Genomic DNA, 16,260 nt, shown 5'->3' with positions numbered 1-16,260 from the left:
GTAAAGATATAGGTGAAATAATAATTTGACTTCATTTTTCAGCCAGCTGCCATTTAATAAGTAAGTCCAGTGCAATGTAGTGGAAAGAGCTAGGGCTCTGGTATTGAAAACCAGATCTACCTCTTACTACTTGGCTGATTCTAGGCAGATATCATCATCTGTCCAAGATTCTGTTTCTGCATGTACAAAATGGAGATAATAACACCAATATTACAGGTTCATTATGAAGATGAGATAAAGAATACAAAAGGTCTAATCTGGACCTATTACATGTGGTGCATCCTCACTAAATATTAGCTTCCTCTTCTACTGTTGTCCTTTATGTAGTCTCAGGATGTTGGCAATTTTCAGCATGATATATGTACCAGGGAAAAGTTAAGCAAAGACATGGATTCCAGACAACTCCTCTCATACCTCTAAGACAGCTGTTCACATATGGTTTCATTTAGAAACATATACTGAGTTCAGAGAACATCAGATAATATATTATGCATTTTATCTACTAGTTCAAAGACTGTTAGACTTTCTAATACAGACTATTAGATGCTTAAAATATTTTAAATCAAAAAATAATTGGGAGATCATTTATCTTTTTATATTATCTGCAATATTATATCTCATTTGTGTAGCCAATTAATTTAATACAAGGCCTTGATTATTAAGACTTATTACCATATCCAAAATGTTATCTTTAACACAGCTTTACATGTCACTTAGAACATACTTTATTCTGTGAAAATCTCTAAGGGATCTTTGTAACTTGTACTGAGTATACATTTTTTCCTATTGACCTTCTCTTTTGGATCTACCTATATGCTCTATTCTCCTGACTTGATACTTTTCTGTTTCTTGACTTCACTGTCTATTTTTCAAAGAGTAAGGCATGTTTTACACCAAAGACATCACATATTATTGAGTATCAAGCATATATTCATCAAGAAATATATATACATATTCACACAAGGAAAAAATGGTATTCTCCTTAGGTATAATTATTTTTTCTAACCTTCATGATCTTTAAAACAGAAGAATATTCATTACTCTTCTTTGTAGCCCTTTTTAAAAAAATAAGCATTACTGTGAATATTTAAGCTCAACACAGTTGGTCTTATGGAAGATGTAAAAATATTTAGTATCTTATTCATTCTGTGAATATTATTGCATTTCTACCATAAACCAAGAGTTGCAGACACTCATTAAACATCTCTTGCTTTTGCCCTTGGTTTATTCTCAAAGTGCTTATAATCTATAATTTTCCAGCATGTGCCATTGATTAAATGAACAATACCAAAGTGGATCTTAGATAATATTAAGCCCAATAAGATAATGAAAAACACAAGACATAAAGGCCATGAAAATAATACAATAAAAATTATGTATTTAAGAAATTCTGAAAAGTAGCCATTCCTTTCTGGGATGTTTGATAAGTTCTCAAGGAGAAAGTGATATTTAAACTCAGTTTGAAAAAAAAAAGAAACTCAGTTTTGAAGTAGGCTTGTTGATGGAAAAGATCTACAGTCATATATTTGTTTAATATCCTTATTTGGACATTGACCACATGTCTGTTTTGTAAAATTCTCAGGTTCTGACAGTGCCAAGAATCAAGAGTCCAAGAATCACACCATAAGTATGCAGTAAATTATTGATATTTCTGATAAGAATGACCAATTCACTTACAAAACTATGTAATATAAGAGGGGACACTGAAGATTCTTCTTTAGAATTCAGCAATATATTTCTGCTATGAGCAGTATCTACAAATGGAATGTAAACTCATACATTGATAGTGTACTTGCAGTATACTATCAAAGTCAAGATTATTTTTCACAAGACTCGATAGTGTCTCCTACTCTAACTCAAGATCATCTTTTTTTCTCTTCTTTATTATTCTAATCTTTAACCAAAACTATTATTAAATGTAGTTTTAAATATTTTTGCTCAAAAAATGACAATAGCTGGGGCATCTGGCTCAGGATCCTGGAGACCCAGGATTGAGTCTCACATCGGGCTCCCTGCACGGAGCCTGCTTCTCCCTCTGCCTGTGTCTCTACCTCTCTCTGTGTGTCTCATGATTAAATAAAATTGTTTAAAAAAATAACAATAGCTCTTTATTATCTTCAAAAATAGTCAAAATTGATATTCTTGTTTTTTTTGAGCCACTAAATTTCAGTCAACATACCTTTCTGACCTTATATTCTGTTACTTTTCAACATGCAGCTTTGTTCTACTTAGGCATAATGTATTCACTCAACAAGAGTGCCTAATTCATGTTATTTCCTTTTACCTCAACCAATCACTTCTCCTGGTGCTTTCTAAATGTGACTTATCCTTAAAGCTTTAAGTCAGTCCCATGTCTAAGGTAAATACATATCAATCTTTCACTCCTCTGAACTCTTCTGAATCTCACTGGTTTTTAGCACTTCATCATTATCTGCTTTTGTCACATGCTTTATCTACCCAGACTTCTGGAGGTCAAGGACCTTTTAGAGATTACTCATATCACCCACAAAATGGCAGGGACAATAAATATTGGCTGATTAATTGATGTTGATACTTAGTGTAAGCAATTCTTATTTGTTTTTGTTAAACTCGAAAGTAATTTATTAAAACATTTTAAATTCCTTGAAATATATTTATTGGCTTATAAACACAAGGCTTCTCTAGGAAAGATAGACAAAAAGTACAAAATTACAGAACTGCAAAATAAATTGTGCTTGGTCACACTTTTAAAGTAGAGCTTTCATTCCTCAAACTTTGAAGAGGAGTAAAAACATTATCTTATGTCTGATGAATTCCATGTGAGGATTTAAGTAAAAGAGAACATGCAAAGAATTATGTTTTAGCTGGAATGAGGTAGTCATAAAGTAAATAACCAGTGAAATCCTACCCTCTTTCTCTCAAACCACAATACGTGCTGAGTTGTAAAGATACCACAAAATAGCTCACTTGATAGGGTACTCAAGCATTACAATTCTTTTCTCTGGTATCCCAGCGATTTTGTTTGTTTTTCTCTATTTAATATTCCTGATGCCATTCTACTCCCGTGAGATTTTATTAACTCTGTATATTTTCCAGCATTCTTGTCAAAAGAATTCTTAAAAATCACCACTATTGTCCTTAGTTGACATAGTCTTAAATTCTGAGATGTATTTTCATGAGTACCATGGAACAGTAGATAGAGGATACAATCTACTTCAGAAGTAGTGACATTAAATACAAGTAACCTGAACTGACTATTCCTGTAAATTAGGTGAGGACAAAGTCTACTTAAGGAAAAGAGAACATTTGAAACAAATGTAGAATTTCCAAGCCTTAGAAATGCAACAGAATCTCAAGAATTGTGCAGGTTGGATGGCACTTTCAATTCCAAGATGGAATTTTGGAGTTAATCATTCTAATATGCTTAACTTTGGAACAAGTTTATTCTTGTTTTTAAGGTTGTACATAATTCCAGAATAAGATTACTATTGATATTTAAGGTATGGACTATTAGTTTGTTAAAGATATTACAGAAGAATGAATTAATTGACAGTTTGTGAAAAATGTTGATTCCAGACACTTAAATTTTTAAGCAAAATAGGGCAATGAAGTTTATTTAGCTCCAGTCCTAGGAAATGGAAAACATCACCATCCAGTGCATGAAAAGGTGCTCAACATCACTAATCATCTGGGAAATGCAAATCAAAGCCACAATGAGATATCACATCACACCTGTCAGGATTACCATCATCAAAAAATTGAGATAATTAATGCTGGTGATGATGTGGAGAAAGGGAACTCTTTTGCACTGCTGGTGAGATTGTAAACTGATACAACCACTATGGAAAATAGTACAGAGGATTCTTAAAAAATTAAAAATAAAACTACCATATGACCCAGCCATTTCTCCTGAGAATTAATCCAAAGGAAATGAAACCAAAACTTGAAAAGATATCTGCATCCCTACATTCATAGCAGCAATACTTAAAAAAGCCAAGACATAGAAACAACCTAGGTTCATCAATGGATAAATGGATAAAGAAGCTGCAGTAGATAAATATACAATGGAATATTATTCTGCCATAAAATTGCAGAAAATCCTGCTATTTGCAACATGGATGAAACTTGGAGCACTATGATACGTGAAATAAGTCAGAGAAAGATAAATACTGTAGGCTCTCACTTATATGTGGAGTCTTAAAAACAATAACAACAATGAACTCACAGATCATATTACTGGTCACCAGAGGTAGGGGAGGTTAAGAGGGAATTGGAGAAAGGTGATCAAAGGTACAAACTTCATAAGGACTAGGGATGTAATATTTAGCATGACGACTATAGTTCACATTGTCATATTTAGGAAATTATTGAGAGTAAATTCTAAAAGATCATAATGATTTTTTTTATTGTATCTATATGAGTGGATGGATGCTAACCAAACTTACAGCAATGATCATTTCCTAATATAAGTCAAACCATTATGCTGTATACCTTAAGCTTATACAGTGCTGTATGTCAATTATATCTCAAAACTGGAAAAAATTAGGTGAAGTGAATTTTTTCTTTATTTCTAGATATCACATCATCTGTTAGTTATCTGCTGAAAATGTAAAAATTCACAACCATATGGCTGGTTGTCATATCTATCCAATTGTTCATTGTATGTCAGGTTATTAACTAATTTCCTCAGACAACCAAGGAAAGCTTACTACCAGGTGACAAAAGTGTTCACACAGTCTTTTTAAGAAGAGCTAAACACAGAAATGCAATCATTACACATTAAAAATCTAAATCCAAATATGCTTTATTACAAATTAGGAAATCACTTCCATCAAGTGCAACTGAAGAAGCATCAAATTATAATGTATTAAATGGAGTGGTTTTGATTTAAACTCAATAATAGCTAAAATATAATCAGGTATTGGAGTGTCTCTTGAAATAATTTGAGAGAATTAGCTGTGTTTTCCTTAGCCTCAAGTGACAATTCCAAAAGAATCAATGAACTTCTCAACATAGGGACATGTATTACTTATCTTTGTTTTGATCTTTTTTTCAAAACTGACTATACTATGGTTCTGTAGTAAAGTGAAATTTTTTTAATAAAAAGTTTTAACCATAGCTATTTTGCAAGAGAATTTTTTTAATGTTTTGGTGATCATATGCTAAATGTCTTTATAACACTATCACTAAACAAGATTTATCTATGAAATGATATAATAAAGAAATGATAGAGCTTCAGATCAAGATAGACCATAAATTAGATATTTTGTGGAATAAAATACTTGTGTGTATGCATTCATGCATGTATGCTTTATCTATTCTTTTTGATTTTTAAGAAGTCTGTAACATTCTCTAAATAAAATAAAGAGGCTACATCTTCAACCCCAGGAACAGCATGGTTTTTGAAATCTTCAGCAAGCCAGTAACATCTACATATCTAGGAGAAGAACCCAATTATAGTAAAACCTTAGATATGAGTTTTATACAATTATTCTGTAATTAGGGGCATTCCTCACATTGGTGGAACACTTTTAAATTGAATTCTCCTCAGTTATTAAAGAAGTAAATATTCCATTAACATAGAATAAATAGGCCAACTATCCTAGAATAGGATATTCCTGCATTTAAACAAAAAATGACAAAATATGCATATTAAGAGTAGGATGTCAACTCTGCAAAATAGTACTGCTGTTCCTTTAATTCAATGCATATGTGCACTAAAAAGTAAGATACTAAATCTATCAACAGGGACCCTTTTCATAGTATTTCCTGAAAGATTATACTTAGAGTTTTAAAGTTAAATGGGGTTTGAAAATTCTTTTAACCTGTTATAGTCTTTGACTATGCAGCTTTAATAAACCAAGACAGCATTTGGTATTAAAAATAATCACTACTGAAAGAGTTCATACTCTGTTGCATTTCCTCTAATTTAAAATTTACAACTTCAGACATTTAAAATTTTTTAAGTCAGATTCATTTGCAAAAATGTTTTGAGTCCCAACTTAAAAGACAAAGAAATATATTATTAGCAAACATACCTAGCAAACTTTCATTATATTCAAGTCATTGTGCTAATTATAATATTTTAATTTCTACTTCATGTTATAAAATGTTACTTCTAAATATATATAGTCTATATGTATATATATTTATATACACCATGAATTATAGTTCTAAGCTAATAGGATTATCTCATATGTAAATAGGTTAATTCAATTGGAAATACTATTTAAAGATAATTTGTTATATTTGTTAATATTTTCTAAATTAAAACTTTGGAAAAATTTTGTGATATTTTCACTTTCAAATATAAAACCTGAAGCAAAGTTGCAATAATTAATGCAAGTTCTTTACAGAAATTTTCACTTGTCACACAAAATTATTTTCTACACACAAAATATTAAAAAATCAGAAGGAAAAATCACACCTGTGAAAGATAACTAAAATATTCAATTATTGGATTAGTTTTCTTCAATAGTAAGATTTGATGAACAATTACTACAAACTCGCCAATGTCACTGAACTCAGGTTAATTTGCTATATGAAATAGTGTATGTAATTCCAATTAAAAATGTAAACATTATCTGTAGCAAAAAAAAAATAGGAAAAACTATTAGTTCAAGTCTTGTAATTTATCTTAGCTTTCTAATAGGATACTTATATGTAGTATAAAGGGGTAATTAACATTTTCAATTTTTTTATAAAATCTGTTTAGCAAGTGGAACTCATCTAAAGAGTTCCTGTTTAGAATTTTTATCGACTCATTGAGTAACATAAATCTTTGCAATTATAGGGCAACAGGAAAAAAATGTTATCATCAATATAAAAATAATATATTTTAACTAATTTTAATAATTCTCTTGGGGCCATTATTGTATGTTTACTTTTTCTTAATGTCTTTATACAAATCACAACAACTGGGACATAGTTACTTTTGTAAGACCATATGGCACATTCCCTGATGAAAATCCCTCTCTTGTCCCCTGGGAGCCTACATCCAGAATCATGAGCATCTGCCTCCTGGATGGAACAAAGTAGAAAACTATTCAGAGTGGGCAGACCATAAAAAGGTAAAAAGATCAGAAAATAACTAAAGCATACCTTTTAAAAAAATATTGAATTTTAAGGCATTACTACGGTAACATTTACAAAATTCTTAAAATCAAGTGCCAGCAGAATAACAGGATTTACCATTTCAAGTTTCTACAAATGTTTTTGTACTAGCTGTGGGAGTTAACAGAAATAAAGCCAAGAAGTTTGCTTTCAAGTAGGGTTATAAAGGTCTGAAAAGGAATATGCACAGAGAAGTCTCAGATGAGAAATAAAAAATGAGATCTATGAATGCTTTGATAAGACAAAGTCAGAGTTGAAATAAAAAAAATTTCCATTGAATACATTTATGTCTATTTATCATACATAATACAAGTTATGAAGCAAATATTGTAGGGATTAATTTCAATGACCTTAAGCTAATTTCATATTTAATTATATTAAAAAAGAATTCTTTCTGTTAGAATTTCAGGCGGGGTTTCATGTCTTTTACTATTGGAAATAGAGGACAAGATAAAAGGGCTTGGGATTTAAAATCGGACACGGATATTTCAACCTCCATGGTCAGTGGCTGAGCAACCTTGGGCTAGATGCTTAACCCTGCTGAGCTTCAGTTTTCTTGGCAGAAGGTGGCAATAATAATACCTACCTCAGGGTAGTTGTGAGATTAAAGGATAACATATGAATAACCTAAAACAGTGCTTGACTAATTCTCTAAATGCTTATTAATCTTCCATCCCCCTTTCTCTTTCTTCCTTTCCTAATCCTGAGGAAATATAAAATGGTGAAAATACAATCAATGATATGGATTTCTCTATGAAACACTTGAATAGAATATGGGGATTGTTCAACACATTCAGAATTCATTTAATGATGAGATTGAAGGATAATCACCCCAATGGAATTCCAATAAGAGTCTATCCTGTTCTTCCTGAAAAAAAAAAAAAACAAAAAACCGTGCTTACCTAGACACTGAAAAACACATCAGATATACCTTAAGTTATTGTCACAGTGGGCATAAAGAAAAGAAACTGGAAGCAAAGGCAAATAGACATCTGGTTAAAAAAAATTAACCAGTTTCAGTTAAAAATGGTGGTGTGACCATATGTATTCATTTCCCTTCCCCCAAGTTTCTTCATCAAACAAAGTCAGAGTGAATCAAATAGATTCCAATAATTTCTTATGAAGAAGACCAACACAAAGGAAGACAAACTTGTACCTGAAGAGCCAAGAGGCTCAGCACCAGATGCAAGGAGGGGTGCTCTTACTCTCCCACTCTTCATTAGCCAGTTCAAAGGCTATTTCTCTGCAGAAATTAAATGTGTGTGTTTTGGGAGCAAAGGAGCTGCTGAATTGGGGACGCTGAAGGAAAAACAATGGATTTCCACACATAGAACTCTTGACTCTTACTTAGTCTTTCTGTTCATAGCATTCTTGCTTGCAGACAGGGCATCAGAGGATCCTTCTCCAAGAAACTGGGTCTCCAAATAGAATAGATCTTCAAATATTGACTTACATGGAAAATCAGTTACTAAACTAAACCCCAATGCAGAGTTTCCAATCAATTCTCTAGTGCCTTATTTTTAAATAATAATAAGCTGCAGGAAATCATCAACTTTTGAAGAAAATCTTCAATAGGAAAAGCAGAAAACCATTCCCACCATCACCTTAAAGAAAGGGTATGAAGATTAAAGAGATAATCAAGAATCACTCCTTAAAGAGATAATCAAGAATCACTCCTTCAAAAACCTCTAATGAAAAAGAGTAGCTGTTGTATAGATGAAATAAGAAGAGGTTACTACGACCTCAAAACAATCAGAATGCAGGAAAAAAACTTCTAGTAATTAAAAACATAACTAAAATAATTCAAGAGATGGTTTAGATATTGAGTTTCCCACTGAGTAAAACCAAAGGACAAAGATAGGAGAATATAAAGGAATTAGAGGATCAATCCAAGAATCCCAGTATCAAACTATAGTTCAGTAAAGAAAACCAGTGCATAGAAGTTATATTTAAAAAAACAAATTTTAAAAAGATTTTATTTATTTATTTATTTATTTATTTATTTATTTATTTATTTGAGAGAGAGACAGAGATAGCGAGAGAGAACACAAGTGAGGAGAGGGAGAAGCAGACTCCTGGGGAGCAGAAAGCCTGCTGCGGGACTTGATCTCAGGATCACAATCTAAGCCAAGTGCAGCCACTTAACAGACTGAGCCATCCAGGTGCCTTTAGACAAAAGTCTCCTTAATGAAAGGGACTATAAAATGAATAGTAAACTGAATTTTAAAAACACATCATAAATTATTAGAATGACAGGGATAAAGATACCAAAGGCTTCAGCAGCTTAGAAAGAAGGGCACATGGGACAGATTAGAATTCAGAAACATCAGGCTTCTCAATAAATAGGACAGATTGCTGGAAGATAATATCTTAAAAATTCTAAAGGAAATTTTTTTTTCACTCGTATGTGGAATTCAAGAAAACAAAACAAAGAAAAAAGATAAGATGATAAAAAAAAAAAAAAAACCCCACACCAGACTTTTTACTATACAGAACAAAATAGTGGTTGCCAGAGGGAAAGCGGGTAGGAGGCGATGGGTGAAAGAGACAAAGGGAATGAAAAGGTAAAAACTTCCAATTGCAAAATAAATAGGTTGCGGAGAAGCACAGTACATTAATTTGAAACAATCTATGCACCCCTGTTTATTGCAGCATTATTTACAATAGCCAAGATATGGAAGCAACCCAAGTGTCCGTCCATCAATGAATGGATAAGGATGCTGTGTACACATAGAATGGAATGTTACTCAGCTATAAAAATGAATGAGATCTTGCATTTGCAGCAACATGGATGAACTTAGAGGGTGTAATGCTAAGTGCAATAAGTCAGACACAGAAAGACAAATACCATATGATTTCACTCATATATGGAATTTCTGACCAAAAAAACGCAGACCAAAAAACTCCACTCAAATACAGAGAATTGGTCATTGCTAGAGGGGCAGTGGGTAGGAGGATGAATGAAATAGATAAGAAGGTTAAGAATACACTTATTGTTATGAGCACTGAGTAAAGTATGACACAGGAGGAGGGAGAAGCAGGCTCCATGCCAGGAGCCCGACGTGGGACTCGATCCCGGGACTCTAGGATCGCACCTGGACCAAAGGCAGGCGCTAAACTGCTGAGCCACCCAGGGACCCCCAGAACTAAAGAAATTTTTAAACAAAGCTAGTACTAACTCCAGGAAAATTAGAGTTGTATAAGTGCACCACAGTGTAGACAATGGCATAAAGAGAACTATTAACTGAAATTTATTTGGAAGATAGGATTAATGGCCTGAGTTAAAATCTCAACCTCTATTAATTTATGTTTTTTGATGCATATCAAGAAATAGCAGAAAAGGCAATTAATTAGAAATATGGAGGCAAATATCAGAAAACAGAAGGAATTACAGATTATTTCTGGGTTAGGAAAGACTGCAACAGGAGATAGCTTTATCAACATTTTAGCACCATTTCTTAACTATGTACCTGTGTCATATAAGTAAGATTATTCAAAACTATAATCAATCATATTTGGTTCATTAATGAAGATTAAGGTCAAACTGGAGAGTCGTCTCTAGAGGTATGTTCTAGAGCTCTAAACCTGTCAGGGAGGATGCTATTAGTTACTTTATGAAGATAAGCATGCTTCCTGATTTACCTCTGACATGAAGTTGAGAGAACTTTTTATTTAAAAGTCAGATATGAGATTTCAAAAAAAGTTGAAACTAAGAAAAAAAGTCAAATATGAGAATTAAAAAGCAAATGAATTGAGACCAGAATAAAAATAAATAGAATAAAACTTCTACACCTTGACTTAAAAATATTATCTACTGCTAAGATTAATAAAATGACTAATGACAGTATCATAGGCTATACATACAGGTTTATATTGATGTAAGAGCAATATAAGAAAATTGGGTGACTATTAAAAACAAATTTGACACAATATTGAATATACTGGATGCTGCCTTCACAGCAAGGAGGCAATATTCTTCACAACTATTCTTTTTAGTTTGACCATTTTGCTAATAAATGAAATTCTAAATGTCATATTTTGAGAGTAATAAAGGAGATTGGGGTAAAGAGTTAAAATAGATATATTTAACCATATACAGAAGAACAGCTGTCTTCAGATATTTTTCCTGTGGAGGAGGAACTTAACACATTCTTCAGTGTGCAGAATGAGCATAACAGTTAAATATTTCATACATATAATTTTCAGCTCAAAATGAAGAATCATATATTTCCCTGAAAATAAGTAAGCTATACTCTGTTGTGGTATGGCCTCCAACTTTAGAAAGATTCGCTAGACATAGAAACTGCATATACTTCAGTTTAGAAGATTGAATTTAGGCTTTGTGTAGGAGAAGAATAATGAATTCTCTCTCAATTTTAAAATGTGATACCAAAAAAAAAAAAAAAAACCAGTATTTTTCAAGTATTTTAAGAATCACAATTTAACTCTTTAGATGTGTAATTAATGGGTTGATTTAAAAAAGGGGGGGGGGAATCCCTGGGTGGCTCAGAGGTTTAGCGTCTGCCTTTGGCTCAGGGTGTGATCCCAGAGTCCCAGGAGCGAGTCCCACATCGGGCTCCCTGCATGGAGCCTGCTTCTCCCTCTGCCTGGGTCTCTGCCTCTCTCTCTCTCTGTGTGTCTCTCATGAATAAATAAATAAAATCTTAAAAAAATAAAACTACTTAAAAAATATTCTCATAGTCTAAGTGACAAATTTGAAGACAATATTTAATTTCATAAAATGCAAAAATCTCCAAAGCTCTCAATATAAACCATAATCTTAAATGATCTACTCCATGAATACCTTAATACAACAAAATTGGATATTAGGTGATTTTCACATATAAATCATGTGTCAGCAGAACAGCTAGACTTTCTACCAAAATATACCCACACATTAAAGATGTTGAAGAATTATGAGAATTCTAAACTTAAGAATTTTACTGAATAAATGCCATGTGGAAACAAACATAAGGAAATATATACAAAGATCTTTTAAATATGCAATCTATTTTATGTGGAGATAGAGTTGAATTTTATTCTACAAGAATAACACAGAAAGGAAAGCTTCGTGTAATAGAGCTCCTTCTTCAAAATTTTTGTTGTTGTTCTGATACTATGGGGTGCCCTATGGATCAACAGAGATAAGGGCCTCCTCCTGGTTTCCTCTAAAACTGAGATCCTGCCAATTTCAGCAAAGAAATGCTGGCATGGAGACAGGAGCCCATATGAGCTACTTTGAGCCTGTTCTCCTACCCTGAAGAAATGCTCAGAAGTGAGGAAGCAGCCATGCCTGATTATCTTCCAATACTACTAGATGTGAAAATCCTCCCAAAGCCTAGGAATCAACACTACAGAACTTTCTCTCAGATGGAAGAATGAGGACTCTCTCTGGTTGCAGGATAGGTAGTCATTTTTTATTAATGTGGTAGTATAAATAGACTTTTACTCTTCCATTCTACTAAAAATACGTTACCACTTAACAGAGCATAATTTGCATTTTAATTTTTTTTTAAGATTTTATTTTTTTAACACAGAGAGAGCACAAGCAGGGATGTAGCTGGCAGAGGGACAGGGAGAAGCAGGCTCCCTGCTGAGCAAGGAGCCCAATGGAGTGTCCCATCCCAGGACCCTGAGATCATGACCTGAGCTGAAGGCAGACACTTAACTGACTGAGCCACCCAGGCACCTCTGTGTTTTAATTCTTGCGCTATATTTAAAGGTATCCCAAACAGAATGTTTAATTATTAATCATAGAAAAATGCTTTCTGGTTCTACCTATCAAATATCGTATTTGGGTTTATGATAGATAAAATCTACTCTAATAGAAAAAAACTTCCATAAATATGTTTATACCCAGAAAAAAATTACAAGCTATAATAGAAATGATTCTGTGGACAAACCTTCTTCTAATTTTAATGACTGCACCAAAGTTATATTCCACAGAAATCTAACTGCCTGATACAATATTTTCAATTATTTATATTTTGGAATGAGTGTATAGTAATTATTATTTATAAAAAATAAAATTATTAAATAAAAATAAAATAAAATTTATAAAATTAAATAAAATTCAAAAATTTAAAAAATTAAAATGAATATTTGTCTCAAAAATAAATTATGACAATTATCTCTACTTTTTGTGTTGAGCGCTGGATGTTATAAATGATGAATCACTAAATTTTACACCTGAAACTTATATTACCTTGTACGTTAACTGGAATTTAAATAAAAATTTGGGAAGGAAAATATAAAAATATTTATAGCTTTAAAAACAAAAGGCATTTGTATGTGGCCAACTTTTCAGCCTTCTGTAAAATTCTTACATGTGACTCAAAGATTTTTATCTGATAAAATATTTTTAATTTATAATTCTCATAAGGCTTGTTTCATGTTTAGTTTACATAATTACTAATTATTAATATAATGCATTTATACTTCAAATCTTCATATTAATAACCAATTAATATCAATATTTATCATAAAATAATTTCAACTTGCTTCGGTATTAGTTTTTTTCATTGCTTTTTCTTATACTTGGTTCTTTCGTACTCTGTCATTAAAATCTTTTCCAGATAGTAAGCAATAGCAGTCCATTTGTCAGCATACTGAACAGCAACTTATAAGGTATATAAAGTGAATGCCTTAAAACCATTGAAAAATGAAAGAAACTATCCACCTTCCAACTCAAGGCACAGAATATTATGTCCAAAGCCTTCCATATCCTTCTCACAATAGCACCCTTCCCTCCTTTTTCAGGGCCTACTGCAACCCCTAATTTTTGTTAATTATATCCTTACTTTTATACCTAGTTCTAAAATTGTTGTATCTTTAAGGTTTTAAACTTGAAAGGAAAACCACTATGAATATTATGGAACATGAGTTGTATTATATGAATTAGTCCTTACACAATCGTGGGAGGGGATGAAGGAGGAGAAGTCCAAAAAGGATCAGAAAAAATAAACATGCCTGGTATTATTATGTCAGACCTGGCAGGATGCTAGGCATATCCAGCTACTAGAGTGGAAGTACAAAAAGACTTGATGGACTCAAGGGAAAGTTATTGGCTCTTGGGGCTATTGCCTCATATGTAATAAGCATGCAAATTTCCTCCCATATCTTCTATGGTCTGATAACTCACTTCTTTTAGTGAATAATATTCCATTGCCTGGGTGTACCACAATTTATCCATTCCACTAAAGGTCATTTTTGATGCTTCCAATTTTTGACAACTGTAAACAAAGCTGCTGTAAACACCAAAAATGTATTTAGTTCTACTAGCTGCAATATATTTTTTAATATGTAACCTATTATCTCAACCCTATTGTTCTCCCCCATACCAAGTGATTTGTAAATATCACTCACACACAGTAACTGCTATGTAAATATCTATTGAACAAGTTTAATAGAAATTCATGAAGATTATAAAATTTTAAAGTCTGATAATATCAAGTGTTGAGGATATGAGACAATTGGAATTCTCAACCATTCTCAGAAAACTAATATTGACTAAGCCCAAACCTGTGCATACACTAAGATTCAACTCCTATCTACATATCCAAAAGATCTGCAAACCTATGCTCACCAAAAAATACATGTGAGAAACGTTAACAGCATTATTCCTAAATCTCGAATTTAAAATAATCCCAAATGCTTGCCAACTGGAGAATAATCATATAAATCATATTTATTTGTAAGTCACACAAGGATATATTTCTACTAGATTTCAATGACAAACTACAACATGAATCTCATAGATGTAATATTGTGAATCTCAAATTATCTAAATTCTATTTATATAAGTTCAAAGGCAGGCAAACTTCTCTATGATATTTGATGTCTGAATCGTGTTTACCCTTGTGGAGGGATAGTGACTACAATGGGGTACATGGGGGAATTTCTAGGGTGTTGATAGCCTTGGTTTCAGTGCTGATTACACAGATGTGTTCACTTTGGAAAATTCACTGAACTGTACTTTTGATATTTTGCTGGATATATTTCCATAAAAGTTTACTTATAGAAACTCCAGTCCAAATTGATTTCTCTTACACTAGATCATAACTTGCTTCAGCAAATCTTGTTTCAGACTGTTCAGGGTGTTATCAGCCTTATATACTATTTGGGTTTTTAGCTCCTTGAAGTAAGAGAATTATTAGCTAAGTATTAATTAGCAAAATACATTGAGCCTCTGTGGAACAGGCTTGAATGCCAACCACCCTACCTGCTGTTCCATTTAGGTAGTCACTGTTTTTAAATGAAAGTTTACATTTCTCTTGGTGAAATCAAGATTATACTCCCTTATGTGAGACTAACAGAAAACCAGTTTATGCATCATCAATCTGCAGTTTGCAATCCTAATACTCCAGATTCACTTGATTCATTGCTCGAACTTAATCTTGAAAGCCTCCATCATGACTTTTCACAACTCTTGACAGGATGGTCTCTTGTATATATTTTCCTTCCATCTCACCTTTTGACCAAAAATGGTCCCATCACTATCTCTCCTGGCTGCTTCTACTCCACAATTTAAGTGTTAAAACAAGAAGTGTGAATAACTGAATGGTCCCTAAATCATCACCCTTGAGAAAAGCCCCCTCTCTTGGACTCTCCATTCGTAGTCTGTCATTTTCAACATGCTTATGAGAATTGCTTAATAATTTTCCTAAAAACATAGCTTTCATACCCACTCCAAAAAGTTTGATGGTTAATATTCAGAATTTTTAAATTTTTAAAAATCTAAGCATGATCTTTATTAATCCTCCTTGATATAACCCTGTCATAATTTTTTCTTCAAGTTATTTAAATTTCAGTAAACATATACTGTAATGTTAATTTCAGGTGTAGAATTTAGTGATTCAACACCCCCCTCCCCCAACACAAGACACTTCCTTAATCCTTATCACCTATTTAACCCATCTCCCACCCCTCTCTCCTCTGGGAAACCATCAGTTTGTTCTCTATAGTTAAGAGTTTGTTTCTTCGTTTTCCTTTCTTCCTCACCCCACCATGTTCATTTCTTTCTTAAATTCCACACGAGTGAAATCATATGGTATTTTTCTTTGCCCAACTCATATTTCTATGCTCACTCTGTATCCTTCACAAATCAATCTGTATTAGTCAAGATGAACCACTTTTTCTGGCCTCTGATTTTGCTAGGGAATGGCCTTC

At 32.6% G+C, this 16,260-nt stretch overlaps 1 protein-coding gene across 4 annotated transcripts in view; it reads right to left on the bottom strand.

Annotated features, from left to right (window-relative positions):
• ADAMTS20 (ADAM metallopeptidase with thrombospondin type 1 motif 20) overlaps positions 1-16,260 on the bottom strand; it is a 163,041-nt gene that overhangs the window by 41,632 nt on the left and 105,149 nt on the right. The gene's annotated exons all lie outside the window — the stretch shown is intronic.

The sequence above is a fragment of the Canis aureus genome, chromosome 25, assembly GCF_053574225.1.
Source record: "Canis aureus isolate CA01 chromosome 25, VMU_Caureus_v.1.0, whole genome shotgun sequence".
In the NCBI taxonomy this organism is placed as follows: domain Eukaryota; kingdom Metazoa; phylum Chordata; class Mammalia; order Carnivora; family Canidae; genus Canis; species Canis aureus.
This window is presented reverse-complemented; position numbering and strand designations above follow the sequence as displayed.